We start from the raw sequence: 26,153 nt of genomic DNA, 5'->3' as shown, positions 1-26,153 counted from the left end.
CAGCGGTTTGGCGCCTGCCTTTGGCCCAGGGCGCGATCCTGGAGACCCGGGATCGAATCCCACGTTGGGCTCCCGGTACATGGAGCCTGCTTCTCCCTCTGCCTGTGTCTCTGCCTCTCTCTCTTTCTCTCTGTGTGACTATCATAAATAAATAAAAATTAAAAAAAAAAAAAACTTTCAAGTTTGGGGCACCTGGGTGGCTCAGTCAGTTAAACATCTGAATCTTGATTTCAGCTCAGGTCATGATCTTAGGGTCATGAGATCAAGCCCTGTGTGGGGCTCTGTGCTCAGCAGGGAGTCTGCTTGGGATTCTCTCTCTCCCTCTCCCTCAGCCCTTCCCTCTGGCCTCTCTCTCTCTCTCTCAAATAAATAAACAAATCTTTAAAAAAAAATACTTTCAAGTTTTCTCATTTTTCCCACTCCTTCCTAAGGGCATCTTTTCCATCCATATCTGGATACAACACTGGAGCAAAAAGCCTTAGCCACATCCTGCCTGTGACAGTCCTATACTGGGGCTGCTGGGAACCCCCATACTGGGCAAAGCTGCATGCATACATATTATATGCAGAGCCCCTGGCTTGAAGCTTTTAAGGATCCAGGCCCCTGATACCCTGCTCCTCTCAAACTTCCTGTGCCTCACAGGGCCTAGCTGACCTCTCCCTCCACTGGAGGAAGCCACTCCTCTATCCCACATTCAGGCTCCCTCATCTCACCCCTATCCACCAGAAAACAAGCCTTCCAAGTAGCAATGTCCCACTGAAAGGTTTCGACAACCCAAGTCACACACCGAGTCTCAGAAGTAGGTAGCCTTGGGAATCAAAGCTGCATAATGGCCTGGTCCCCAGGGACTGTAGAAGACTTTCTGAAGCTCACATCTCATATTAGTGGTTCTCAAAGTTTGGTCCCTGAAACAGCAGCATCACGTGAGAGCCTGTGAGAAATGCAGATTCTCAGGCACATTCCAGACTTACTGAATCAGGAACTCTGGGATGGAGCCTAGCAATCTAGGTTTTTAACAGGCCCCCCAGTTGATTCTGATGCATGTTCAAGTTGGGAAAACCACTGTCCTGCATAATTAACAGCACTGAAAACATGAAGGTTAGAAATCCATCTCTTTCTGTACGTCTCTCTCTAGTACATAATTCTGCAGACAGTAGAGCTCAAGAAAGGCTATTTAGCAAGTATTTATTGAGGATCTGGTATGTGAACAACCCTTCATAACAAAAGTACAAATACATACAGATACACACACACAAACACACACACACACACACACATGCACTTTTTCTTTGGGAGTTTGTACTTCCAGCGGAATTAGCAGGACAAAGACAAAACTTAGTCAAAGACAGTGTAAGGCAACATATAAGGGTTGAAATGAGTGGTCTGTAAATGACACCACAAGGAAGTGATCAGCCAAATCTAGAATGTTAGACATTACACAGGATAGTTAACCTGGTCTGTTTATTTAATCAATGGCATGGCGGAAAAAGTGGAGGAGGGACTCTTTTAGTTTAGAAGGTGTTAAAAGAGAACTCACAGACGTAACCAAATGCAATGAGAAAGTTCGTTGCTATTTGAATGCTGATTAAAATACACTCAGCTCTAAAAATCATATTTTTAAAGATAATTTAGGGAACTTGACTGTAGACTGAGAAATAGATGGTAGGGAGGAGTTAGTGATTTTATTAGGTGTGAGAATGGCATTGTGGCTGTGTAAAAAAAAAGGTCCCTTTTTTGAGGTGCATGCTGAGATATTTGGGAATGAATTGACAGAATGTCTGGAATTTGCTTTAAAATGGTTTCCTACCCCACCCACCCCCCCAAATACAGAGGGAGGAGTGATGAAATAAAATATGGCAAAACTTGATGGCTCATAGAAGCCAGCAAATGAGTCCATGAGGGTTTTTTTTTATGCACGTTTGGAATTTTCCATGGTAAAAGCTTTGGGGCTTGCTTGTTTGTTTTTTAGTGAGTGTAGACACAGATGGAACAGTTCCCAGGCGGGTGCCCATGGTAAGGACTAGAATGGTTGGTGGAAGAGATGAAGCTGAGCGCTTCCTCCCTCCTGGCCTCCCTCCCTCTCTTGCTTCCCATGAGTTAGTATCTGCCCCCCACCAAGCAGGGTGCAGTATTAAAAGCAGCCCGGTGGGAGCAGTGGGTGTCTTTTGGGGAGTGGGGAGATTGCCTGGGGAAGTTGGCAGCCAGAGCACAGAGGAATGTGGGGAATGCCCAGCTGGGTATCTGGCTGGACTTTGCACCATCCACCCGTGATGGGGCTTCCCTGCAGAAAGGGGAGTGATGAAATCTGTGCTCTGGGTGAATTGATTTTGACACGCCGGGCAGCACAAAATGAGCTGAGAAGTCTGGTAGAGGGTCGTTAGTGAGGTCTAGGCACAAGGAAGTGATAAAGGCTGGGACCGTCTGGGGGTGACCATGACGAGGGGGCCCGTAGAGTGACATCTCAGACGAATCAAGAATCAGCCGAATCTGGTGGCGCCTGTTTATGAGGCTAGCAGGTGTGAGTCAAAGCTTAACTTGAACGGCCGGGCAGATGGTGTTGTGTTTAAGAGAGATGAGGAGACTGGGCTGATTTTGAAGATGAAGGATTGGTTGGGAATGTGCAAAATCTGAGATGAGGACAGAACAGCCGAGCTCCCATATTTCCAAGAATAAACTGTTCCAAACAATAGGCCATTTCATGGGGAGGTGAGGAGACCCAGAGTCAAAAACATTGGTGAAATTTTTCACTTCGGCCTCCCCTCCCCACAACAAAGCCTGATTCAAGTTTGGAAACAGAGGCCCAAAAAGATCTGGAACTGTGAGGGATTTAGCAGAGATAAGAGGTGAAACCGAGGGGAGGGTGGGCAGGCAAGTGGGTATTTCCAAGGTGCTGAAGAAATCTTGCTTTTGACATCTTGCTCTCCCATGACATTTGCTTCCTGTTGTGATAGAACCTTCTCAGGGTTCCACGGGGCACGGCTCCAGTGGGGCACTCAGTCTGCTCCGAGGAGCTGCATCTCAGTTGGTTAACTGATGGCTGGGGAAGGACATTAGACAGGTGCTCCCTGAGGGTGGGACCAGCTCTATGACTCCAGCCCCAAGTACCCGGACACAGCACGTCTTTCTGGAAACGTGGGCTAGCTGCTGATGTCCACACCTCACAAAACTGAGGAATGCTTCTGCCATGATTATTTAATCACTGAGCTAGCAAACAAGAAAAAAAAAGTCACACGGGGCAGGATTTCAAGAGCAGAATTACTTCAGCTGCCTGTGGAAATAACACTGGGTTGTGCAACAAGACTTTTAGGGCGAAAAGGGCACATTAGATCTTGGTCTGAGAGTCTGACCACTCTTTAAAACACAGCCCATTTTTCCTTCTTTGGAACTGCGGATAGGATGCTGGTGAGGCACCCCCTTTGTATTTCCCCCCCAAGAAAAGTCAGAGAGAGAGACCTGATATTTTGTGACACCCCAGAAGCCTTGTGTTGGTTTCTTTCTGATTCTTCATTTCCAGAGAATGATACCAAGAAGCCAATAAGACACATGATAGATTTTTTTCTCAACTGCCTTCCTTCCTGCTGAACCTTCTCAAGCTCTGCCCCTCCCCTCTGCTTACCTCGCTCTCACCCCACCACAAACCCACTTCCTTGGCAGAGTCCTAGCCAGCCCAGTAACACCCCAAGTCTCCCCTGTCCACTGTGTTCTTCCTTCCATGGCTCCAGTTCAGGGGTCATGCCCAGGCAGCCTGATCCTGGCCGAATTTCTTACCTCACTCAGCAGCCCTGCACAGAACTGGCACTGCCAAGCTGGGTCACCTTGGAAGAAGGCAGGCGGGAGCCACTGGGGCAGGCAGGTCGGGGGGGCGGCGCTGAGAGTGCAGCTGACCTGGGCCCTCTCTTGACTTAATCATTTCAAATATGACTTCTTATCATTACGGTTCTTAATGTCATTAATATAGGAAGAAGAGCTACCATTGAGTGAGTGCGTAGCTATATGACAAGCACAGTGCTAAGCACCCACATGCCTTTTCTCATTTAATCCCCTCCCTGCCCCCTGCAAACACATGAAGTAGGTGCTATCACTATCCCCTTTGTAAACATGAGGAAATAAGGTTTAGAGAGGTTGAGCCACTTGCCCAAGACCAGAGAGCAACTAGGTGGCTGTACTGGGATACAGGCTAGGTATGCCTCATTCTCAATCCCCTGCTCTTTACCGTCATGACTCACTGCTTGAAAGGCATTTCACTTGACTTATTCCCACCTGCTGAAGTGGGGAAGACTATTTCAAACATGAAACTATTTGGGGGAAGAAGCCGGACACCAGGGATCTGGGGTCAGCCTGCCCCAGAAGCCAGAAGGACTTGTAACTGGTCATTTGCAGGGTAGCCTGTTCTTTCACAAGTTTGTGATCATCAAGCTCCGGCTTTGCCAGGCCTCTGGGCCTATTTCCTACTTGAGTGAATGGTAATAGGGCCAAGGTCATATTTCTGATTCCTTTGTGGATGAATTCACTTCCATTCCATCCTGTGGTCACGGATGGTAGTCCTGACTTTGGCCAACATTTTTCAAGTGCAGACCACTGCATGAGAACAAAGTGGTTTAATATAGCCCTCTGTTTTGAAAAAGAAAATTAATAAGCAAGCCATAAAAGCATGAACCTACAGATGGATGGTCAAGAGTTACAACCTTGTATAAAGATAGTTTTCTATCTGCAGTAGAGACCTAACATTTTAGTGAATCCCAAAAATCCCTTTTAGTGAAAGGCCAAACCTCGATATGTACTCCTTCTCTCCCAAAAGGTATACTGGGTAATGGTTAGAGGTATTCCAACCCAGTTGAAATATTATATCTTGTTTAATTGTTCTAAGCTTGTTGAGGTCAAGACATATCAACTCATCAAACATCCCTGAGACAGAAGTGAAATCTCTTAGTGTTCACTAGCTCAGCATAGATCCAGTACAGGGCTCAGTATACAGTGGACATGAAGTGATACAGGGAAAGCTGTACAAATTGGCCTCTTGCAGTGATGGCTAAGATTGCAGAGCTGTGAATTGTCCCAAACAGGCTTTGGACCAGTGAAGGAGGCAACTTGCATTCTGCACACAGCTCTGCAGAGGGCTCGGTGGAGAGCCACGGCCATCTGTCAAACTTTGACCAGAGTGGAGGAGACAGGGAACATACTCATGCATGCAGAGATAGACTCAGAAACTCGCACCCAAAATATAGCACACATAACCATGAAGGGGGCCAAAGAGATGAGGCAAAAGAACCAAGTGGGTTTAAACAGGAAACAGATTTCCAAAAGAGGGAAAGCATGGCCCTCAGAGTTGATGTGTCCAAGTCTAGAAGGTGAGAATAGTGTGAGTCTATGTGGAGAAGGGCCTAGGTTAGAGAGTGCCCAAGGAGCTTCAGTTTGTGCGAAGAGAACTAGAAACAAAGCCAGCTGAGGGATCCTTGGGTGGCGCAGCGGTTTGGCACCTGCCTTTGGCCCGGGGCGTGATCCTGGAGACCCGGGATCGAATCCCACGTCGGGCTCCCGGTGCATGGAGCCTGCTTCTCCCTCTGCCTCTCTCTCTCTCTTTCTCTCCTCTCTCTCTCTCTGTGTGACTATCATAAATAAATAAAAATTAAAAAAAAAAAGCCAGCTGAATTCTATGGCACCATGCCAACGCTAGTTGGTTGGGATAGTTCTAGCCCCAATCTATACCTAATCAACTAGTTGAACATTTATTGATCTTCTATAAATGAGTGGCATTTGTACAAGATGCCAGAAATACAATGATAGTTAATACATAGTCTTCCTTTCGAAGAGCTTATGGCCCAGTCTAGTCAGGAAACAGTAAAGCAAAGAGGTGATAGAGGACCCTGTCATGAAGACCATGATGGACATCTGCCTGGGTGCTCAGAGCTAACAGAGGAGGAAGACCAAGCTCAAGGGGGTATCAGGGACGGCAGCACCTGACTTATCTTAAAGCATAAACAGAAGATGGAAGGCGAAAACGGTGGGAAAGAGCATTCCCAGGGAGAGTTCAGCGTGGCAGAGGCACTGAAAGGAGAGAGGTGGGGCAGGGAATGTTGTTGAGAAATGAATTTAAAGGCACAGGCAGGAGGCAGGTTGGAATTTGAATGGCAAACCAAGGATGCAGTGGCAAAAACCTGGAGATGAAAGAGTTTAAGTAGGGAAATCATAGTGTTAGAGTTTAATCCTTCAGCAGTCAGCAGTCATGGATCTAGGGTGAGAAAACAGAAGAGCTTATGGAAAATAATGACAACATCTTCCCAAATGCCCACCAAACCCTCACTCTTACAAAGTTTCTCTCTCTTTTCCTCTTGTACTATTCAGTGTGCATATGGAGAAGATTGGGGAGGGCAGCCTTATTCTACTTGTACTAAGGAACACGAGCAGACCCGGGGTCGAGCTTGAAGGCCTCTATATGAATTTCTAGAATTCATCCAAAGGTGGTCTCCAAAGATACTCAGGAGACTGAGAAATGATTTGCTAGGAAAGTGCCTTCAAAGTTCTTACAGATATCTCTTACGTGCCATTCCAAAATTCCATGAAAGAAAGCTGGCTCTAGGAGTTGTCATATTCATGATCTTTAATGATATTAGCCCAGAACAATCTGAGAGTAGGTAGGATACATGAGAGAGAGACAGAGACAGAGACAGAGAGACAGAGAGAGAGAGAAAGACCAGTACTAGTTTTTGTATCACAATCCTATCCTGCTACCAGCATTTCTCTTTTTAACACTACTGTCTCTTTTGTGAGAACTTTAACCTATTTACATATGATTATTCTTCCTCTAAACCCATGGCTAAAATGCCCATTTGGTTTCTAAGAAGCAGTGGGTATTGGGCGCACGGACTAGCTTTTTAAATGGGTTTGTGTCTTTCAAAACAGGAAGCAGCATTGGCCAACTTCATTAAAAATCAGCATTGGAGAACACTTACTGAGGACTTAATTACGTAATCAGATTTCAGCTTGGGGGCTGGGAATAAAGTGAGAAAGAAAGAGAGAGAAAGAGACTGGTTGTACCTGGGAGGATGGAGAGCGCATGAGCAAGTGATGAAGACAGCTCAATGCCTCCCCTGTGAGCTGGCCTCTGTTAGTCACAGGTCCCTGAGCCTGGTAGCCAAGATAACCAGATCGGAGATGTCCTACTTCCCCAAGCCAAGTGGTTAGTGGCCCTTTTCCCTGGGAAGTGTCCATCCCCTTCCAGGTATGATTGTCATTAGTGCATCATACCTAATGGCAATGGTATTTCTGTAGAATAACAGCAGTTTGACATGAGACAGCACCTCTGCATTTTTCAAATCCAAATGGGTTAGTGCCCAAACTCATACTGAAGTTAGTGTTAAGACCTGAATCTTGCCTTTCCTGACTCCCACCAGGCTGCCTCCCTTTCCCTTTGCCAGTTTGCCCTCACCTTAGAGCAACACAAATGCAAAATAAACTTGAACCTTGTGTTGAAAGTTACATCCATGAGTCATGTTGAACAACAGCCTTTTTTCTCTCCACATTAACTGTATTTTTCCTCCACTGTGGCCCAAACAGGAATCAACCATGTAACATTAGTTCATCCAGTGGTTATGGGGTGCCTGTTATAGGATAGGCACTGTGTTTGGATTCTACAATGACCCGGGCAGGAACGTGTCTTCTGATAGAATGCCCAGGGGGATTTGTGAGTGCAGAGGAGAGAAGGTCACCTGAACTCATTCACTTTCAGGTGGTCAGCAAAACTAACGCAGAGGGAATGATTTCCAAACATCTTAAAAACCCATGTGTGGAGAATGCTCCCAGAGCGAGAGGAAGAAAGCTCTGGGAATAAACCATCTGACATCAGCAAGGGAACTGATTGGGATGAGACCTTGTGTCTCTTTCTAAAATCAGAGTGGTTAGAAATAGCTGTTGGAGGGTGTCTGGGTGGCTCAGGCGGTTAAGCATCTGCCTTCAGCTCAGGTCATGATTCCAGGGTCCTGAGATCGGCCCTGCATCAGGCTCCCTGCTCAGTGAGGAGTCTGCTTCTCCCTCTTTCTCTCTCCCTCTGTGTGCTCTTTCTCTCTCTCTCAAATAAACAAATAAATCTTTTAAAAAAGAGAAAGAAATAGCTGTTGGATGGACTGTGGGAAGAAGCAGCTGTGTCCTGAGTTATAGGACTGTCCTTTGGGTGGATGCCCACTTTGCTCTGTCCTACCCCCTCTACCCTTCTCACTTCCCATATCAGTTCTGGCTGGCCATTTCATGCTTATCTCAAAGTTTTGCTTAAAACTTCCTCTCTTCGGTGTACTCTTTGTTCTTTGTAGAAGATACATGGATCTCCCCAGTCAGAACTCTCTATTCCCCCTAATTTTTCCAATAGCTCCCACTTATTGACCAAATGTTTCTTGAACAGTTATCATGTGCTATTGGGGGAATTCACAAATTATAAAACATTCACTCTAACCTGACCAGAGAGACATACACATGATTACACTAAACAACAATACAAGGTAGTATATGATTAAATGCCAAATATACACAATGGGTGGCAAATATTTCAGGAATTTAGAGGAATTTAGAGAGAGAGAGAGAGAGAGAGAGAGAGATCATACTGGGGGTGGAGTCCACACTGAGGGCCTTCAGTCTAGATGATAAAAGGATCGAATTAGGGAGGCCCCAAGAAAGGCTAGTTTAGGGAACAAATATTCGAAGCAGGGGTTTCATGGTGGCAAAAAATAAGAATAATGTTTAAGAACTCAAGGGCACCTAATGGTTTGCAACTGCTTTCACACACACACTGTTGAATTTAAGAATGGTGAGCTGAGCCAGATTACAGAGACTTCTGAATGCCAGCCAAGATCTGAAGATTCAGCAAGCACTCGGTGGTCACCTACCTCCTGTCGAGCAGTTTTACATATGATATCTCATTAGTTCAGGAGGACATCTTGTGATGTAGATGCTGTTGTCACTATTTTAGATTTTACTAAATTATGGTTAAGGAACTTTCAAGGTCACAGAGTTAATAGATAATCATAAAAATGACAACAGCAACAGCTATTTCACACTTGCCAGACACAATTTCCCAGTATTCTTATAACCACCCCTTTAGGTAAGAACTATTGTTATCCTCATTTTTTAAAAGGATTTTATTTATTTATTTGAGAGAGAGAGTAGGGTGAGGGGCAAAGGGAGAGGGATGAGCAGACTCCCCATTGAGCAGGTAGGCTGATGTGGGGCTCAATCCCAGGACCTGAGGTCATGACCTGAGCCAAAATCAGATGCTTAATTGACTGAGCCACCCAGGTGCCCCATTGTCCTCATTTTGAGACGGAAAAACACTGAAGCAAATTTGCCCAAGGTACACAACTAGAAGTGTCTGGACTACACTTAAATTCAGGCTGTCGAGTTTCAGAGTCCAGGTTCTGAAACCTCTAATGCAGAAATGCCCATAGAAATATCATGATACAAGGTTGTACGTGAATTTCAGCTCAATAAAACTGGAGCGTTAAAAAAAATACACACCACAAATGTGAGCCACATGTGTAAGTTTAAATGTTCTAGTAGCCTCATGAAAAGGTAAAAAGGAAGAGGTAAAATTGGTTAATTTTAATAATACATATATTTAACCAAACAACTCTAAAATATTAACATTTCAACAATGTAATCAATAATGTCTCATTATAGTTTTCACATTTTTATGTGAAATCTTCTAAATCCAACATGTATTTTTCAACTTAGAGTACATTTCAATTCAAATGCTAAATTTGCATCAGAAATATTTGATCCATATTTATATTTCACATAATTTATAGCTGAAAAAGTAGATTTACATACCCAAGTTTTCCCCAAACTTAAAACTTTTTCAATAACTAAGTTGAATTCTAAAAATCATTCTTTTAATATTTGTCAAAACTGGTTCTTGTATTTTATTTTTTTAATTTTTATTTATTTATGATAGTCACATAGAGAGAGAGAGAGAGAGAGAGAGAGAGAGGCAGAGACACAGGCAGAGGGAGAAGCAGGCTCCATGCACCGGGAGCCCGACGTGGGATTCGATCCCGGGTCTCCAGGATCGCGCCCTGGGCCAAAGGCAGGCGCTAAACCGCTGCGCCACCCAGGGATCCCTGGTTCTTGTATTTTAGAAGAAATAATCTGACTTTGAAGCAAATCCTGTGTTTCAAAATTGTTTAAGTTGGAATAATTCACTAACTCTTGTGTCACCTCAGTAGTGTTAACATTGAAATCAGAGTACTGCATAAACTAAAAGCAAGTATAAATTCATAAATAATAGTGGAAGTTTCATGTTTTTTTAGTTTTTAAAATTAATTTACATAATTCTCTTGCTTACAACGAAAACTTTCTGTATATTAACTCATGTTAGAAAAATGGGTTAAATTGTTGTTATTATGAAAATTTTCCATTTCATCATAAATTGCTGTACCTTCTAGCAAATACATTTTTCCTTCCTTGGAACTTCAAATTTAGTTCATTCATATCCAATGTGCTATTCAGTAAGGAAATATAAATCACACTACTATCTTTTTGTCTTTGATTATTGAATGTTTGGCAGGTAGTCCTTTCACTTAGAGAAAATCTTCAATCTGAGTTAACAGTAATGATAAATCTTTATAAAGGCCCTCCCTTACTCAACCAATGAGCTTTATTTTCTATTTCTACAGTTCCACAAGCTGATAATTCATAGCATTTGTACATTAATGGAACAATTTTAACTACTATAACCATAATACTGTCCAGAAAACTAAACACAAACGTCTCCAGTATGTATCATATAAAAAGAATTAAGCAATAGAAGAAAGATTAGTTTAATACATTAACAACTCAGTAAATCCAGACTTTTGACTACATGGTTGGGGAACACATTACTATGATAGAAACTATGTTTTCATACCAAGATGAAGTTTCTCTTTGACAGACAGAAATAACTCAACCTTATCTACACAATGTGTTCAGTTTTTAAGCTGTGAAATAAGACTTTTTTCAAGTAAATTTGAAAATCTTTTGAGGCAAAACATATCCAAAGTATTAAGTGGACGGCATCTCTTATATTGCATGATTTTTCCAACGCTAAAGAAACCTCTTGCTATGTTTCACACTTTAAATCAATTGAAGTTCGATACAGTAGAAAGATTTTGTATCCAGTGGGCAATTGTTTAGAGACTTAATTGAAGAGCTTTTACTTTTTTTGTAAAACGTCTGTTTTACCTTTTTAAAAATACTTTTTCAACAAAATTTTCATAACTGAGTTTTATTATCTCTTCATGTAAAAAGGATTTTTTTGTGTGTGCAAGAATCTAAGTCATCTTATAGCTGCCAAAGTTAGAAGTTTGAATCCTGCTAAAAATTGTTTTTAGGGGTGCCTGAGTGGCTCAGCTGGTTAAGCATCTGCCTTTGGCTCAGGTCATGATCTCAGGGTCCTGGGATTGAGCCCCATGGAGCGGGCTCCACACTCAGCAGGGAGTCCGCTTCTCCCTATCCCTCTGCGGATCCTCCTGCTTGTACTCTCTCTCTCTAATAAACAAAATAAAATCTTTTTAAAATCGTTTTAAAATTATTTTTTGGACATTGAATTGTAATTTCAGGCACTAATATTGATTCTCTTTTGACTGTTGAGAGGAAACATTTTAGCAAATTCACTGTGTTGGCTGAAACTGTCTCCTAATATTGCCCACTTTATTATCTTTAAAATTATTTCTTACAAGCAAACAGCTTTTTCACTTTGCTTTGCTGCAGCAAATTGCTATTGTCGTTAATTGTGAAATTTGCGACATGCCTTCTTCCAGTCTCTTTTGTCTTTAGTGACTTATTTAGAGTACACCCTAGCTTCTGCATCTCTATTCAATTCTGCATCAGTAGTATGCTTGCACTTTAAGTATGAAAATTTTTCCATACTTATTGTTTTAAACCAGAAACATAATTTCTTATATCAAAATTAAAATCAAGTATTTCAATTTTATTACCAATTATGATTTACATAGGTATCATCGTAACTTGCATTGTCTACATAAAATATTCAAAAAACATTTTAATATTACACTGGTGTGTAAAAAAATTATTCAAACCAGTCAATCCATTGATATCAGTTAGATAAGAGGTGTGTTTATGTGTATGCATGTGCCTGACACTTACACAATATAACAATATCTTCTGCAATGTGTTTAATGGCAAAACGATTTAGAGTGCTTGAGGTTTTATTTTTTTTTAAGATTTTATTTATTTATTCATGAGAGACAGAGAGAGATGCAGAGGCATAGGCAGAGGGAGAAGCAGGCTCCCTGCAGGGAACCTGATGTGGGACTCAAACCCAGGACCCGGGGATCACAACCAGAGCCAAAGGCAGATGGTCAACCACTGAGCCACCCAGGTGCCCCAAGTGCTTGCTCTAGGTTTTAAATTACAATGTGATTTAATTAAAATTAAATAAAAAATTAAATTCAGTTACTCAGTCATACCAGCCACATTTCCAGTATTGAATAGTCAAAAGTAGCTAGTGGCTATCATATTGGACAACACAGCTCTTGCCTCTCAGCAGAATTGCAGCTATAATTCAAACCCTGATTCTAAGTCCAGTAAGCCTTTCTCAGCTCCCCCTCCCCCTTGCCAGGAATTCTGGCTGCAAAGAGATATCCTGATGGCCTCCCAGTTTCAAGGCCTATGAACTGGGATTAAGAGTGCCAACACAGGTCTTGAACAACTCTGGACATGGAAGAGACTAAAAGGACAGGTGTGGGTCCACTTAGAAGCAAAAGAACGGAAATGAAGCATAACTTCTGGTTGTTATAATCTATAAACTCATAGAGACTTGGGCTCAATAAAACAACACAAAGTAGGGAATAACATGAAGCCCTAAAGACAGGAAGCTTTGAGAAACTGAGGGCCAAATCATATCTGTTTAATTGTGGGGAGGCATGGTCCATCCCTGTGGCAGTCTAAGTGTACCAGTTTCTCTAAAGATGTCTGGCAGAGGAATGCTGTGATTCCTTAGGGTAAGAAGGCCACTCTGGCAGCAGTGAACTGCAAGATAGACTGGATAGGGAAAAGAATGGAGCTCCAAATCCAGTTCTGAGATGACTATCATCCAGAAATAAGTTATAGTGAGAAGGAGATCAAACAAACAAATATTTTTTTTAAAGGAAGAAACCTAGAGATCCTATTCTAGCCTCCTTTATTCTCATGAGTTTTTCTCCTTGCTCTGCAATATGTTGGTACTTCCCATATTCAGGTTCTCCAGATGGCCCATCTCTTCTCCTTTATTATCTTTCCGTATTTGTATCTTCTAGACTGGTTTCTACTTTCTTACATTACAAGTTGTACAGTTACCTCCAACTTACAGATCTTTCCTTTGCCTCCCTGAACTAGCACCTTTAGGTATTGGTCCATTCAGAAAATCACTCCATTGTTGAAAAAACTCAGAGTAAAATTTCTGAATTTGGTGTTTTTAATTCCTACGAATTTTTTATATATTTAAAATGCTATTTATTGTTTAGAAATATATATATAGTTTTGTGTGCATGTGTGTGTACATATATAACTCTATATAAATATACTATCTAGGTATCCCTAAACAATAAATACTGTTTTATGTGTTTTTAAGCTCCATTCATTAATTCATCCAGAGTTATAGCTTTTTGAGCTTCTCTTTCTGGACACAGTAGATAAAACAAAGAGACATTCAATGGAACTCTATTTACCAGGAGCTGAAAGATCTCCTGGAATTATCTTAAGGGACCAAGGAGCAAATACACCTGCATTACCCAATATACAGCCTTGGTCATCTTGGGGAAAGAGCAATTCTGGCTGAAGCAAGGTTTGGTCTTTGGCTCTAGTTCCTGAACACATGGCAGAAATCAGGGGAGAAAAGAAGGTTACAAGGAAGAACTAACTGTACAACTACTACTGATGCTACCGCCACCGCAACTGATCATAATCAGATCTGTCCCACATACCCGTTATGAGCACTGTGGTATTTTTTTAAAGCATTCTTTCTCAAAGTAAACGTAGTCGTTCCTGTTTTTTAGATGAAGAAACTAAGGCCACAAAGACCTTAACCATGTCTTTCTCCTGAACACGGACCCTCATTCCAAGTGTTAGTGAACATCTCCACTTGGAGAGTCCACAGTCGTGTTAAACCCAATTAAGTCTAATATTTCTCTTTGCTTGCAGCCTCTCCTCCCTTCATTTCTCTAACAGCTGGAGGCTAAACATATTATATCCAGGTCTGGTCAATCACTGCCCTGCTCCAAAGTCTATCAACAGCTTCTCACTACTGAGGATTAAATACAAACTCCTTACTCTGGCATTCAAAGCCCCCTGTAGTAGGCCCCCAACCTGTGTTCTACTTTATCTCTTATTACTTTGCTATATGCCAGCCAAACTAATCTACTTCCTGTTCTCCAAATATGCCACACATATTCCCCTCTTAGCAACCTTGCTCATGCTCTTCCCCACCTGAGTAGTTCTCTACCTTTCCTCTCCATATCTATCCATTGAAATTTTATGCATTCTTCAAGGTTAATTTTAAATGGCCCATTCCTCCTTCTTATGTGTTCTTCATTCCCTATTGGATTATCTTTCTTCTTTTAGTTTTTTTTTTTTTTAAGATTTAGTTATTTATTTTAGAGAGAGAGAGAGAGTGGCGGGAGGGAGAGAGGGAGAGAATCTTCAAGCAGACTCCCAATCTGAGTATGGAGCCTGATGTGGGGCTCAGTCCCATATCCATGAGATCATGACTTGAGCCAAAACCAACTTAACTGGACGCTTAACTGACTGTGCCAGCCAGGTAACCCCTTTCCTCCTTTAGTTCTAATTGATTTTATTTGTGCATTTCTTATCTTAGCTTATACTGTGACTCTCTGTGTTTGATTTCTTCTTCATGAAACTGTAAACTCCAAGAGAACAAAAGCTTTGTCCTCCTCACCTTTATTTTTCTAGCATATGGACTATAGTTCTTAGCATACAGAAGGAAATGATACTATAAATCATGAATTAATGTAGTACTTTCTCTCTTTTGAAGACTAATACTCAATTCATGTTGAAATACGGAGTCCAACATGTGTGAGGACTGGAATCTTATCTTACACAGGTTACAGTTATTCTCCTGTCTGATCCCATATCCTTGGCCCAAAGTAAGCTGGGAAATACAATCACTATAATTCAATGTGAATGAGTGGGTCTTAGCTACTGAGGCCAAGAAAAGGCCTTAGCCAGTCAAGAAGCTGGGAAAGCTGATAATCTTACATAGTCCTTGCTTGAAACTGGAAGGAAATCCTCAGTCAGTAGATAGATTTTTTGCTTCCCCTATAAAGGCATTGTGAAGAGATTATGTCATAGTTTTGTGTGAAGGACACAAGCAAGTGGGTGAGTGTGTGTTTGTGTGTGCACATTGCACATGTGTGCACACACGGTGTTTTTGGAGGCATGACTGAGCTCTCTTTGTGAATAGTGAGGGATGCCTCATTCCTGATCTTTGGCCCATTGCCGCAGCCGATGCAAGAGGCTGCACTGGGCCCTGGTTCTCTCTTGTGCCATCCCACTGATCATTTGACACTGGAATCTACTGAAGACAGGCTACACATCTTTTACCCATTTGTTTCTGTCATGAATTTTTTTTCTTACAGAGGAAAAAGAAGCTCATGTTGTTTGTGTAATTTCTTTCTTTGCCCTGGCTTACTCCAGGCTGTCAGCCCAGGCTAATCTTCATCTTTCCCCAAATTAATATACAACATGTCATCACCTCCTTTTAAAAATAAAGACTCAGGTCTCCAGCCTCAATGACCTTAAAAAAAACTCTGTTAATTCAACATATGTAGCCTCAGACTCATCTTTGCTTCCTCTTTCCTGCCTTCCTCTGATATTCTTTTCTTCCCCCTCCCACAAAAGAAAACTGGCTTAGCCTTTGGACTTTTTGATTGAGGTCCCCGATCATCTGGCCACCCAATTCAAAACTTTGCCATCATTCATTATTCTTCCCTTTGACTTGCCAACTCCCTTAATTAACTTTTTCCAGTATATCTTTTGTAATGTCTCTCACATCTATTCCCAATGCCATTTTTCATTTAAGCCCATGATCATCAGGGGATGGAGGACAGGGTATGAACAGGGTTGGTGGCAGTGGGGAGAAGGTTGGATTGTCACTTGTGAATTTTTTCAAAGTTACAGTGTAGTCTGAGTAAGTTTCACAGGTGATGTTGACAAACTGCTTAGTACCACTCAGGCAGGTCTTTATCACCTGGACACCTGTTCTCACCTGCAACCAATCTCTTTGGCTTCCACTTCCCAGTATTTTGGGTGAAAATACTACTTTCAGCATGACATCTATTCTTCAAACATTCTTCATTTTCCCCACTGACCTCAGGATAAAGCCCAAACCTGTTAACATGTCATCAGTGGATGCTACCTTCTTTCTCTGCAGCTTTCTCAAATATGGGTACCCTGGGCTTTTTTTCATCCTCCTTCATTCTTAGGCTACACACTCTGCCCAGAACAACAAGGGTATTCTTAGAGCTCATCTATTATCTGTTTACTGATGACTCTAAGATCTCTATGTTCAGCTACATCTCTTTCCTTCCAGACGGCACTATCCAGCTGCTCACTGCATATCTTTCAAAATCAATGTCCAACTTATAATGTTCTGTTATATTCCTCCCCTCTTTGTCTCACTAAATGGCATTGCTGTACACCTGTTACTCAATCCAGATACCCATGAGGCATTCTTTTCTCCTCTCTGTTCCTTACCTCCCCACCCCTACTCCCCAGTAGATTGCTATGTCCTTTGCTTACAATAACTCCTAAGACTGAACTTTCCATCCTACCTCACAAACCTTTTCAAGTTCTCAGTATTCCTCTTCTGGCCTGCTGGTCTACCTATCTCTGGCCTGGCCTTCTGAAATCAATTTATCCTCTACACTGCCAACAATGTAATTTTCCTAGAATGTATCTGTGATTGTGACACTCGCTTTTTAAAAGCCCATCAGTATATCCCAACGGACTTGAGAACAGAGTCCAATAACTGCACACAAGACCCTTCATGACTTGCTTTGCCCTCATCTTCTGCCCACTGTAGAAGGCTCATACCAAATTCCCTTCAGCTTCCTGGAGTATCCCCTTCTCCCAAGGCTCTGCACTTTACATATTCTACTCTAACTTCTTATAATGTTTCCCTTTCTTTTCCTAACTCCTTATAGTTCTTCAGTTCTCAAGTCTAGAACCTTGTACTCTAGAAAGCTTTTCTTGCTTCCAACCCCATAGACTCTGCACTTCTCCTCTGTTGCTTACCTCTGTCATAGTATTAATTGTATTATCTATGCTCCCCCCCCAAAAAAAATTGTATTATCTATGCTCATTTGTGGGGGTTTTTGGTTTCTGGTTTTCTTTCCCTTGCCAGAATCTCTGAGGAAAAAAAAGCCTGTGGTTTCCCCCCTTTCTATTCCCATAACCTAGACCAGAAAATAGCCAAAAATAAGTGCTGAATGTTTGCCGAGTGAATCAATATAGCTTTTCTAGCTTTCTCCCCACCACTCCTCCAGAAATCACTTTCTTTATTTTATTTTATTTTATTTTATTTTATTTTATTTTATTTTATTTTATTTTATTTTATTTTATTTTTTTAAGATCTATTTATTTATTCATTCAGAGAGAGCGAGAGAGAGGCAGAGACACAGGCAGAGGGAGAAGCAGGCTCCATGCAGGAAGCCCGATGCGGGACTCAATTCCAGTCTCCAGGATCACACCCTGGGCCACAGGCGGCGCCAAACTGCTGCGCCACCAGGGCTGCCCAGAAATCACCTTCTTTAGCCAACACATCTAACTTCCCCTGTATCTGCCTCTGCTTCCCCACGCATGCCTTCATATCACTCCTTCCTTGACTGACTGGTGGACGGTGAACCAAGTAGTGACAGAGAGGGGAGGTAGAGGTGGGAATAATAACTTGGACATTTTTTTTGGGGGGGGGGGCGAGGACCCGGACTTGCAGAATAAATATTGATGTGGCTGTGGACCGAAAAAAAAATAAATTGGACATTTTGAGTTGACAGACACTCATGTAATTATGCCCAACCTTCCAGGTCCAGCTTAAACTCCATCTCTTCCTCAACACAAACACCATCTATGAGCTCTCAGAGTTTATGGTCTCCGCTCTCATGAAGAAAAATTATCTTTTCCTGGATACATGCATCATCTCTTCCCCTAAGGGCTCATGCTCCCTTAGAGTTGAGACCACAATATTTAGCCATGAGCCTTGGCTCATGATAGGCCTAATAAATAGATGTCATTGCTTGTTTGGTTTATAGGGTGACCAACTGTCCTGGTTTACCCAGGACTTAGGGGGCTCCTGGGACAAGGGACTTTCAGTGTTAGAACTTGGAAAGTCCCTAGTAAACCAGGACCAGTTGGTCACCCTGTTGGTTAGCTAAACAGCTGTGTACATCTGTGTGTTCAATTACATGATGTTTCTTCTGGTGCATATTCCCTACTTTGTTTTCATAATTGAGCATTAATTAATATGAGCTTTCCCCACTGATGGTGAGCTCCATGCAGACAGACTTTGTCTCATCCATGGCTATTCTCCAAGGATCTGGAATGGACAGACACATTATAGGAAGTTAATGGGTATTGTTTGAATGAATGAATGGGAAATATTGAGCACTATTATATCTCTCAATAGTCTCATTTTCTTTCTTGGTAATGGGACTTGGTATACTAAATTGTTACAGTGCTAGGCAATATTATGGTCATGACAGTCCAATCTATTCAGTATCTTTTTGTGTGTGTGAATGACTCTGTATAGAGTGAATAAAAAGAATTTGAATATCCACTGATTTTTACAAAAGAATAATAGAGGACCCCAGAGATGCTGGAATACAAAAAATTGCTCCTGAACATGACAAGAGTCACTAGGACCAAACTCTCAGGGGATCAGAGAGGAGTGTCACACAGATAAGAGAGACTTTAAGAGAGGATCTTGTTTGATCTCTTTTTGCTGGATTCTTCATGAGAATGGTGTTAGTTAAATTTATGGTAGTGATTACACTTATCCATGGCCACAGACGTGTGTATGTGTGTGTGTGTGTGTGTGTGTGTGTGTGTGTTTAAGCTATATCCTTTGGTATAGAAGTCAAAGTTTAGGATCTGAAAATACTGGGGCATTTCCAGTTCAATGTAATACCTGAAAATCCCATACTATTAATATTGCTGCTTTAAATCATAGGCATCACCTGACACTGAAGAAATAATATCAACTTACTGAATTTTTCAAATTGGTTGTTTTTGCAAGTGGGAGCCCAAATAGCAAGCCAATAAGAGAAAACACATTGCTGACATGTAGGAGCTAGATATTTTAAGACAGGGACTGTCTCAAAACCTAGACGCTTCTTTCAGGTGGATAGAAAGGGAAAACCATTTATAGATTTATATAAAATTCACATATGAGTGGAACATTAAGAAAGCATATAGTATTTTTATAATCATTGCTTTGCCAAATATATTCAGAGGGTAGTCATGTTGAATTTAATCTCTGCTTTTTCTTTAACTATCCACCTCCAGGTCAAATTCTGACACAAGGTGTGGCATAGTTGATTCTGTTGCACTGGAATGTCTTCTTGGCAACATATTGTGTGAAATAAGCAAATTCATTGGTGGAGATATGAAAACCTTCTTAGTGATAAAGAAATGTGGGGAAGCTAATTTATTGAATGGCAAGTTTTTGTTGTTGTTGTTGTTTGTCTTATCCATAGGAAAACTGTTTTAAGATTCACTTCAAACATTACTTTTTCTGTTAAGTTTTCTCTGGTCCCCCCTCCCAAAACAAACTCGGATCTTCTTTTCACTGTTTTCACACAACACCATAAGGAACACTTATGATGTAGTCTTCGATCATTTGTTTATGTTGCCCCTCCTCACTAAATTGTAAGGTCCATGCTTTATTTATCTTTCCATTCTTAGTGTCTCGCATATTGCCTGGTACCTAGCAGGCACTTGAAAAATGCTTTCAGGGTTGAATTAAAGTGTGGAGAGTTTGCCAACAACAGGTTTTTTTTTAGTCACATTCTGCAAGGACAAGAGGATATGGCATGAGCAGAGTCCCTTTAAATTCTATCCTGTTTCCTCATCTATACAGATAAAGGTCTGGGTACATCAGGGGTTTTCAGACATTTATGATTAAAGCCTGTTTAGATGAACCAAAAGACCTCACAGCTATGGAAGAGAGATTCCATGATAATCATAACATGTAAGTTTATCAGCATGTTTTGGGAGATTAATAATACCTTCTGCAAGTCCTATGTACTCTTCTTCTAAGATAGATCTCCAATTTAACCCATCTCTACTGCTACTGACCTTGTCTAAACTTCTGGTTGACCAACACAATAGCCTGTATAACAGACTACAATGAACTGATTTAATAATGATAAGCTTGACTAGAAACAATTTATAATTAAAAAGCAAAAGTAGTGGCAACTGAAAACCATGACTGATCTTGCCCTGATAACAAAGGACCCTTCCTGAAAATTGCAGGAATTCTAATCATCTCAGTGAGCACTTGTGCTTGCACAAGGGCCAGAAAGACAACACAGAACTAGAGTCCTTGAAAAATTTTAGAGAAGTGCTGAGTTTAGTTTATGAAAATCAAATTTCAAGAAGCTTTAACTACTTGCATAGTAAGTTATTAGACAATCTCATTGTACATAGAAACAAAAGACTCCTGTAAGATATTTATTAAAAAGGACTTTCCAACTTGGACTAGTTTGCAGCATGTGAAAAGGACCTTCTTGGTCTACCTAGAGTCATGTATCAATTAACCAAACCTGTACTGATCAGCCATTGAGACGCCTTCAGCTTTCTAATTCTGTTGGTGCAGAACATGCAAATATAAATATGTTACATGAGTGAATTAATAAATAAAATAATGAATGAATGAATGAATGAATGAATATGCATAAACCTGTAAGAACTCTAGAAGGCTTACTGAAGTCTGGAGCAGTGTGAAACACCTACAATCATGAGCTTCTTAAAATGTGAGTTTATGAAATCTTAAGGAAGTAAACATATCTCTGAAAAAAAGCACATGTAAGAATCTGATAGCTACCTCTGAGGAGGGCAACTGGATGTTGTGAGACAGGGATGGGAGCAAGACTTTTTCCGACCCTTTTACTCCTTCTAAATTTTAAATAATGAGTGTATTTACACAAAAAAGGAGGTATTAAAAATCAACATTTTTGGGAAAACTGGGTGGCTCAGCGGTTGAGCGTCTGCCTTCAGCTCAGAGCGTGATTCTGGAGTTCTGGGATCGAGTCCTACATCGGGCTCCTGGCATGGTGCCTGCTTCTTCCTCTGCCTGTGTCTCTCCCTCTCTCTCCGTGTTTCTCATGAATAAAAAAATCTTTAAAAAATAAAAACCAACATTTTTATGACAAATCGGATACCTTCTTGATAGTTTCCATTAAAGTGGTAGTGAGAATGAAATTTTTTTTTGGAGTTCAATTTGCCAACATATAGCATATCACCCAGTGCTCATCCTGTCAAGTGCCCCCCTCAGTGCCCGTCACCCAGTCACCCCAACCGCCCGCCCACCTCCCTTTCCAAATACCCCTTGTTCGTTTCCCAGAGTTAGGAGTCCCTCATTTTCTGATATTTCCCACTCATTTTCTCTCCTTTCCCCTTTAATCCCTTTCACTATTTTTTATGAGAATGAAATTTTTAAGAAAAGTATATAGGACAAATTTTTATTTTTGTAAATTTGGAAAACACCGTCACTAGTTGATTCTGCAGATAAAGCACATTTGTCTGGTGTTCTGTCAGAGCACAGTTTGGGAATCATGGCTCTTAAGGAAGGAGAATGTTGACAGCCAAAACCTTGCTTGGGTATGTTTTAGAGAATTTCACCGTGATTTGGAAAGAACACTCTCTTTGATGCACTCTTTAAAACTATTAAAGAACCATGATTCTGCTATTGTGGATGTTGTTGTTTCATGAATTGCTCATTTTCCTCAGCAAGCTAGGCATTATGAATACAAGAACGAGATCAGTAACTGTACTTATGTTTATGGACTAAGGAAGTCAAGTCATGTGAGGACAAACCAATCCAAAGAATTTGCCAGTGATGAAGCCTTGGCCTCTGAATCAGTGTCTGCCAAGGGTCTTCACAGATGGAAAGAGGCAGGAGGTCTATGGCATGGAAACATCATCAACACTTTTCTTGCATCAGAGGCTCAAATAGATTAGTACTGCAATTGCAGTTTCCTGATAGATGACTCTTAGTGACCAAATCTCTGTTTAGGACCCAGATAACTTATTTATTCATGTCAGTGCATGAAAAATCATGTGTGTATAAAATTATCATGTGAATAGTTTTTGCTTTCCCAAGTATTTTCTTTTATGGGTCACATTTAAAAATCATGCCAACCCCGTAAGGAAGACTATTCACTTAATTTTTTTCCTGATGTACACATGTGGAAACTAAGGCTCTTGAGAGAGTGAGTGACTTGGCAGGATCATACTACTGGTAAATAATAGAGTCAGGCCTTTCAATTCTCGGGCTATTGTTCTTCCCATCTCCCCCAAGATGGAATGTTATCCTTCTCTCTTTTCATATTTTGACTCACTCTTTCTTTAAAATTGTGCTCAAAATTCTTCCCCAAGGGGCCATTTGGGAAAGCCTTGAGATCTTTGCTGGTTCCGCGTCTCTCAACAACTAGTTTCTGTTATCTATTTTCCATCTATTCTGTTATTTTCCAGTATCCATTATCATATTTCAGGATGAATTTTTAACTTTACTGGTTTGCTTTCTGCTATTTATTTCCCCTTCGTATCCTTCATAAATTCTCTTTATCATTAATTATACTACCTCTGACTTCTGGACGTTTACAACCTTTTAAAGTAATATCCAGGGAATCCCTAGGTGGCTCAGTGGTTTAGCGCCTGCCTTTGGCCCAGGGCGCGATCCTGGAGTCCTGGGATCGAGTCCCACGTCAGGCTCCCAGCATGGAGCCTGCTTCTCCATCCTCCTGTGTCTCTGCCTTTCTCTCTCTCTCTGTCATAAGTAAATAAATAAATCTTAAAAAAAAAATAAAGTAATATCCAGAGAATAGTAGTTTCAAACATCCGTGTGGATAAATCTAGGGAGCTTATGGATTTCTCAGTGCTTTTCCCATTGGTTCTCATTCTGTGCGTCTGGGACCAAATCCAGGAATCTACATTTTATTTTATTTTATTTTAAAAGATTTTATTTACGAGAGAGAGAGGGAGCACATGCATGGAAGGAGGGACAGATTGAGAGAGGAAGAGAAACTCTTCCTGCTGAGCATGGAGCCCAAGACAGGAGCCTGAGATCATGACCTGAGGCGAAATCAAGAGTCAGATGGGACGCTTAACCAACTGAGCCACCCAGGCACTCTGGAATCTGCATTTTAAATAAGTACCTCAGAAGATTCTGATGGTGATCAAATGACCACACTTTCATTAACCCTGCTCTTGAGAACTAAAAATTAGGTTATGTACTATATGTCTGTCCTGGGCTCAATTGGGAATATGAAGGTATAGAAAGACTAAATTCTTGATCTCTTGGTGTTTACAAACTTTCAGAGGAGGAAGAGCATAGTGCCATCTCCAACAGTACGTGAGGACAGGCCATGTGGGTGATGCAGACAATAAATGCTTGGGCAACGTAAAGAAGTGAGACATCACTTCTGGCCAGATGACCATAAATGGCTTCATAAAAGATGGGGATTGAGCTGAGGTTTGAAAAAAATATAGGTTTCAACCAGATGGAGAAAGAAAGATTACTTCAAGATGTCGTAAAAGTAAAGACCACAGGGGTGCGGGGGTGGGGGTGGGTGGTGGATCAAGGGAATATAACTAGTTCTAGGGGATCAGTATATGGAATGATGTGTCTGACCTGAAAAAAGAGTTTGTGTAGGGACATGGTGGGATTTATATCTTGAAAGGTAGTTAGGAGTTAGCTTAAAGAGAGCCTTAAATTTGGACTCTTTCTTCAAACATGTGAATAAGATACGAATGGAGTTTTAAAAGACCGATCTGGCAGGGAAGTTCAAAGCTCTGAAGTATGTTTGGAGCCAATTGTGCAAATTGTGAGAAGGCCTGGTCTGAACGTTTGTGAAGGTAGATTCAATATGGTCTGGAGCTTGACCTGATTGTCAAAACTGGCTGCTGAGATTTGAACCTCCTTGACTAGGAGAGTCGGATACACTTTCACCACTCTTGAATTTGAGGAAAGAATTTTGAAGCGATTTAGTTCTGGATCTAGAATCCAACTTCCTACCCCCCAAGTTGAAATCTTCTGTACATAGGCATCAGGCCACTTTTGTTTAAACACATGGCACCTATTTTTACCAAGTGGAAAGGAAAATGTCTGGAGCTCCTCAGAGAAGGAACGGAGATCTGGGCCCCCCAAGCGCAAAACCCCTAAGCCAAAGGGAGACCGTTGCGCTTACGTATTTCATTCTCACAACTTTTCTAGGCTTACATTTAGGCTTAAAGGTTTTCTAAGACTTCTTCCACTCTGTAGGTGCTTATCCATTTTACATACGTGACAACTCAATTCACGAATTCCGTTTAGTACTAGCGCTTTAGGTAGCCAGAGTCTTATAATAGGTTGGAGAAAGAACATTTGGTTCCCTGTGTGTACTTCTCATACAAATCAACTCACTTATTTTTATTAAACACGATACGCAAAGCACCGCACGTACACACACATACACGGTGACCGATCCTGGTCTTTAAGAGGTTTCAAATCTGGGGATCCCTGGGTGGCTCAGCGGTTTAGCGCCTGCCTTTGGCCCAGGGCGCGATCCTGGAGTCCCGGGATCGAGTCCCACGTCGGGCTCCAGGCATGAAGCCTGCTTCTCCCTCCTCCTGTGTCTCTGCCTCTCTATGTCTATCATGAATAAATAAATAAATCTTAAAAAAAAAAAAGAGAGGTTTCAAATCTAGGCGGAATCTCCAAGGAAGAGACCACGATGAGAGTAAAGAGCAAGCCCCCAAATCCACAAGCCACTGATCATGCACTCTGCACTCGTTCCGTGGGAGAAGCTGAAGACCTCCGGCGCAAGAAGAGGTGAAGACGAATGGGATGCCAGGGCACGAGAAACCTCTTCTTGGATGGTGTGGCCGGGGGGGGGATTCTTTGAAGCAGAAGGTGCTACGCGGCCCGCACCAGGCGCGAGAACAGTTCTTGGAGCCACCGTGCCCGAACCCCTCAAGAGCTACACCTAGCTACACCTTTAGTCCGCCAAGTACCAACTACGCGATTTAGGGCCAGGGGAGGCCCCAGGGCCCGCCCAGAAATCCAGGGCCCAACTCCCGACAGGACCAACTCGCCTCCTCGCCCTCCCCGGGGCCCCGTCGCCCATTAACCCCACCGCCCGCTTCCCCAACCTGACTTCTGCTCCACCCATCTTAGTGATGCAACACACCTGGCGCTCTTTCCCGCCCTAGACCTCAGACAGACCCCATCAGTCGCTTCAGTCCCTCATTGGCCAGCGGGGAGCACAGGGGAAGGGAAAGGGCCTTCCATTTTGCTCTCTGAAACTACCCACTCCGGTTCCCTGGTCTTCTCATAGGCCGTCGGGAGAGCAATGAGAGCCCGGAGCTGCCGCGCACGCGCGCGGAGGAGCCCGCCGGAGGCGGGGCACTTCCCCTTTCTAGCAGGAGCATTCATCGCGCTGTTGTGACGTAGCGGCGCGCCGCTCGCCGTCCTCACTTACGATTGGCTGTGGCAGAAGCCCGTCACACAGCCACGCCCCACTCCTCAGCCTAACCTCCCCGCTTCGGAGCCCGCCCAGGAGGCCACGCCCCACCCCGGTCCCGCCGCTTAGGCCTGCGATTGGCTGAGGGAACCGGCATGGTTACCCGCCTCCTACTCCCTCCCCGAACGTCCGAGGCCGGCGGGACCCCGCGGAAGGGGTCCGTCAATCTCCTCCTTCCCCACCCCTCGCCAGCCCCTCCCCCGGCCGCGCGCACACGCACACGCACACGCACACGCACACGCGCACACTCTGCCCGCGTCCTGCCCCCTCCCCCCGCCCCTGCGTGCGCCCTCCGCCTTCTCGAGTTGTTAGCGGCCGCTCGCCGGGGCTTGTCCGTGGGCGGCGGAAGGGCGCGCGGGGGAGGGCGCTCGGACCGAGCGTGCGCGCCCAGAGCCCCGC

General features: G+C 42.6%; 1 long non-coding RNA gene across 2 annotated transcripts in view; it reads right to left on the bottom strand.

The window, feature by feature from the left end:
* Nucleotides 1-26,153, bottom strand: part of LOC144316352 (uncharacterized) — a 37,251-nt gene that overhangs the window by 10,068 nt on the left and 1,030 nt on the right. The window lies entirely within an intron of this gene.

This window comes from Canis aureus, chromosome 6, assembly GCF_053574225.1.
Source record: "Canis aureus isolate CA01 chromosome 6, VMU_Caureus_v.1.0, whole genome shotgun sequence".
Lineage (NCBI taxonomy): Eukaryota > Metazoa > Chordata > Mammalia > Carnivora > Canidae > Canis > Canis aureus.
Note: the sequence above shows the minus strand (reverse complement) of the source record. Positions and strands in the feature narration are given on the sequence as shown.